Genomic DNA, 5,415 nt, shown 5'->3' on the forward strand with positions numbered 1-5,415 from the left:
AAAAATAGCTTTACATTACTATTAGTCCTATGAGATTAATTAAATGGAGGATTTGCTGTTTCTGTGTGTTAATGTATATTTGATGTGTATGTGTTTTATTTTGTTTTGTTGTTTTGTTTCCAAACCTTTCCCTTGGGAATATTTTTTTTAAATGTTGGGCTGGCTGGTCGGTCTGGCTGGTCGGTCTGGCTGGTCGGTCTGGCTGGTCGGTCTGGCTGGTCGGTCTGGCTGGTCGGTCTGGCTGGTCGGTCTGGCTGAAAATGTATGTAGAGGATGTTTTAAGAACGACAATCAAAAGTCTTTGTATTTCGTTTTAGGCTATTGGTTAAATGTGCAACACAATATTTATTATTGAATGACCTTTGACCTAGTTCAGTCTTATCAATCACTTAAACATATTTAATAATGATCTCTGACCTAGCTTGATGACTGTGGCTTATTTTGCCTACTTTTTGTTCTAAATAGAGATGGCATATTGGATTGTGTAAATATGCAGGAAATTTGCTTAAAATACCTCAAAATAATTATGGGGTTGGACCCCCAGAGCCCTCGCCAGGTTATGTCCCCCCACTACTAAAAATATTCGCTGTTAGATGTTGTGGCCTATTCCTCTGCCTCAAAGTATTGCTTAATTATTTTTATGTCCTCTCAACGTAGCAGACAGTGTCCCATCCAACCCTCACCCATCCACGCATCAGATACTGGACAGATTGTTCCATTATAGGGGATTGACCACTACTATGATTGATTTCATTCACCCCATTCCATCGTGGACTAGGATAATGGATAATGAAATGAAAAACACAATACAAATATATGTACACCTTATAAATCCCGGAGTGTCTCTTGGGACTCAAAAATCAATCAACACAGACTACACCCCGAATGTGTAGTACTCGCTCTCTCTCTCTCTCTCTCTCTTTTTCTTTCCCTCTCGGCGTCTCTTCTCTTTATTGGAGTACTGCAGAGGCACCGCTGCATCGTGCATCGTGCAGGAGAGGGGAAGAAGAAAGACAAGAGAAATAGCCTAGCGCGGTCACTAACTACCTCACTTTCTGCGTCGCGAGGGAAAACAGGAAATATCCCCGGGAAAAGGCATACAGCTGGCTCCCTGCGCTGTTTTACCGAAATGTCCATCTTCTGTAGTCTGTGAGTATAGTTGTTTTCCTCTCTTTATACTTACATTTGACTTCAACTCTTTGATGCAAACCCTGTGTATTGCGAGTGGCCTATCCCAGTGATTTATTTTTATTTTTGCCAGGTTTACAGTTGGATAAATGTATATTTGAAATGTGTATAAAACCGTAGTGGGTTTTATATATCTATCTGCTCTAGATTATCTCACCAATAGCTCGAAATAGCCTAGTTATTGTCACGTGTGATAAGCCATGAATGGAATAGGACGTTCGCATATTTTGGGAAAACTTTTAAAAGGTATGTCACGTTTCTAAACTTCAAACGGTGTAGTTTGCCATCCGCTGTCGGTGTAATTCAGCAGCTGTCGCTGTTGGAGAGGGACACTTTGATCAACACGTCTCACCCTGCTGAGATCACAACACCGTACATGAATTATCACACATTTAGCTGTATTCATGTAGGCTACTCTCGGCTACAAGATGCTTAATTTATTTAAATAAAATTAATATACTTGTGCTTTTTAAACTCTAACGGTTTTGCAGAAAGGTAATTGACTAATTAACGAATTCCCACTCTCTTTCATTCTAATAACAACATTTTGGACTGAAGGACAATGAAATGAAAAACACAATACAAAGATATTTACACCTTATAAGTCCGACTCATCAATCAATTAACATACAATTACAACGAATTTGTATTTACTCTCCCTCTCGATCTCTCTCACTGCGCGCGCACACACTCACGCACACGCACACACACGCACACACACACACACGCACACGCACACGCGCACACGCAAACATTATGCATTAAGAGAACAGATCCATCTACAGCAGAGAGAGCGAGTAGAAATAGATAAGAGTTTGATGCAGATAGTAGCCTAGATTCATAGACTAGACGTAACATAGTAAATATAAATGAGTTTGGTATGTTATGTTTGGTATGGTTATATAAGACAAGGTTACTTGTTAAAGGGAAAATGAAATGAATGGGTTGGGTGTATAGCGCAAACGTCCATCAACCCAAGGGTTGAGCGTTCTAATCTCATCATGGACAATTTTAGCATTTTAGCTCATTTGCAACTACTCAACTTGTTAGCTAATCCTAACATGAACCTAACTCATAGCCTAGCTAACAGTAGCCACCGAGCCACCTAGCTAACGTTAAACACACCAAATGCATAATATATCATACTGTACTTATTGCAAATTCGTAACATATTGTACTAATTGCAATTCATAACATATACAAAATACAGGAGCATGTGCCTTGGGTTAAGTGCCTTGCTCAAGGGCACATTGACCGTGTTTTCAACTGGGCTCAGAGACGCGAACGCGCTTAAACCACAAAGCTACCTGCCACTGAGTCGTCTGGAGACAGGAGAGCAGTTAGAGGATAGAGGAGGATGGAGGTTTGATTCCCCTCCACAATGTCAGGACAAGCCCTAGAATCTCATTACAGAACGCGGCTTTCGTCAAAAGGCCGGCCGGTGATTGATGTCCTTCCTGGCCGGGTTTACTGTGACCAAGCAGCGCAGCAGCGCAGCCTCTCGCGAGTGGATAGAACCGCGGTAGTAAAGGGGGAACCCGTGGAGCGTGAAACGACCAGCAGAGAGAGGGGGGTGGGTGGAACGAGAGCGAGAGAGAGAGAGAAAAGCAAGAGAGGAAGAGAGAAAGAAGGAGAGAAAGAAGTGTCTCTCGGCCCAGTACTACTATCTCTGCTTCCATTGTCAGTGCTGAACATGCACAACATCCCGCGGTCTCTCTTTGTACTGTAACATTGGCGATGTGTCCGTTTGATGGAGACCGACACTAAACAGTTGAAACAGTTAATTATGGGAGCTTGAGCAGGACTGAACGTGGGCGTATTGACATTTCCCTGGCTCAGCTATACATCACGGGTGTGTCCCGAATGGCACCCTTTTCCCTATAGTGCGCTCCTTTTGACAATAATCCCCTATGGGCCTTGGGAATAGGGTGCCATTTGCGACAGAAGACTGGAGAACGTTATCTGGCTACCAGACAGACATCTACCTTAATTAACTCAATGTTGGCTGTAAATTGGAATAGAGGTATATATCAACGTTGGAATAGAGTGTATCAACTCGTGAAAAGATTGTTCCATTGATTATAGTCGTCACATTTAATGTAATTGGGTATTTCTATAAACTAGGGTACCAGTGAAGAGTTCCAATGCTGGACAACTTGTTACAGCGGAAGTCGTTCCTAATAATCTGCCACTTTGTTTAATGTCATTACATCAAGATATAAGGGGGGAACATAGCTATATTCCATACAATTCACAAGTTGATTTAAAACCTATGTCTAACCCTTTATCATGGCTGGTGTCTTGACGGATTTGTCGAAAATCGTGTGACATAAAACATTATTTTTCTGTCTTTGCATTTATGGTAGAATAAGATGTCGCTATATCATATATTAACTATTAATTAGTTAAATTATACATCGAATTTGAACCCTGTAAGAATACTGGATCTAGCTGTGGGACATCTCAGAAATGCAGTGTAACTATGTAACATTTAATGTATTACGTTACTGGGTGAAAACAGTTTTCATGGGCATACAAATCCAAAATAATAAATGCGATTGCAAAATCGAATGCTTCCAACCGAAAGAGTCATATTACCTTGATCATTCAAACCGAATTCGATACAGTCATTAACGTGGTTGATCAATAATTATGTATAATACTTGTTGGATGCACACTTGGTGTTGAGCTGCAATTATACTGTGATCATTTCACACATCATCATCTGATCCAGGAAGGAACGTTCAAGCGAGGAACAGCTGTTGTGATAGCGCGTGCAATGCTTACCACAGCCCAAGTGCTGAAAAAAAGGTGTTCGCTAGGAATGTCCAGAATATTTTGGTGTCTCATTCGTTAAACAGGTGAAGTCAGTTGTGACTGGATCCATCGTTGGATCTAATATCCCTAGTGAATTGATGTTCATCATCTGTTGTCTGCTGGATTTACAGCAAGGTCTCTTTAGATTTGACAGAGAAAGCATCATGGTAATGAGTTCACGTTTTCAGCCCTAGGTTTGAACACGTGTGTAGGATAGATTATTGCGCAACACAATTCCTATGAATTATTCCTGATATAATGACAACACATCGCCTCGTGGGCTTCTTCACACTATGATCTGGCAATGAAATAACATGACGAATACATTTTGTTCTCCATGTTAGACCTGCAATTGTAAACACGGGGCTTGAAGTAGCCTACTTGAATTTGTAGCTCCGAAATTCAAGTAGTAATAGGCCTACCTTGATATTCAGATATGTCCTCAATTTGGTTCTTGAAAAGTCCTTCTAATTATTGTAGCCAATTTCTAAGTTCTCCTTCATTCTCGCCTTTTTTGATACGTTTTTGTGAGAGATGTGACCAGTCTCGGGTTGTTTTCCGCTGCTTCAATAGACGGGTGTTGTTGCGCTAATCTGTAGCGGTGAAAAGCACGTGCGGTTATTATGAGGATGACAATATCTATTGTTGGTTTCAACTTGGCTTCTCATAAAAAATCTTCCCATTACAAAAGGAACCTGGTTTTTGGTCGTTTTCTCATTATAAAAACAGATGGCGAGATTAATGCTACCGCTATTCATGGTTTTATTATGTTTGCCTGTGTCGGCAACATAGTCTTCAGAGAGCCGGCATGGATGCGTTCATTCAATTAATTTAGTCAGGCAAGTACACATTATTCTCACATATTTTAGGTATATAATAATAATGATAAAATCAATGCATTGACAAGGCCTAAACAATTCATTGTTCTGAAAGTGTATGAACATACATCTAAATTATGGCATTTTAGTCATTTAGCCGATGCTCTTATCTAGATCGTTTTACAGGAGTAATTAAGGTTAAGTGCCTTGCTCAAGGGCACATGGTCGACTTGGGGATTCAAACCAGCAACCTTTAGGTTACTGGCCCAATGCTCTTAGCCACCAGGCTAACTGCTCCACAATTGAATGACATTGAGGTATTTGAAAATACAATGAAGTGCTTGAGAATGTCCCTGAATGGCCTTGAATTTGACTTGCCAATGTCTGTATCAACCTTGCTTAAAGGATGTATTGTCCAAGGCCGATGTTGAAATTGGAGTTATGGGTCAATTAGCATTTTTCCTCTATTCTTGGAGCTGCATAAAAATCATTTTTTATTTTTGTTTCAAACCATTTAGAAATGTTGAGCCCAATGTCACACATTGGCCCCGTTATTGATGGAAAGACCCAATTCCTTTAGTCTTTATGTCAG

The 5,415-nt window shown here is 40.5% G+C and overlaps 1 protein-coding gene across 1 annotated transcript in view; it reads left to right on the forward strand.

Annotated features, from left to right (window-relative positions):
• Positions 1–969: 969 nt before the first annotated feature.
• The window catches only part of LOC124006658 (synaptic vesicle glycoprotein 2C-like), an 82,588-nt gene continuing 78,142 nt past the window's right edge, over positions 970–5,415 (forward strand). The window contains exon 1 of the mRNA XM_046316706.1: positions 970–1,149. The gene's annotated coding sequence lies outside the window, so the exon portion shown is untranslated. The remainder of the gene's footprint in view (positions 1,150–5,415) is intronic.

This window comes from Oncorhynchus gorbuscha, linkage group LG20 (genome assembly GCF_021184085.1).
Source record: "Oncorhynchus gorbuscha isolate QuinsamMale2020 ecotype Even-year linkage group LG20, OgorEven_v1.0, whole genome shotgun sequence".
Classification (NCBI taxonomy): Eukaryota; Metazoa; Chordata; class Actinopteri; order Salmoniformes; family Salmonidae; genus Oncorhynchus; species Oncorhynchus gorbuscha.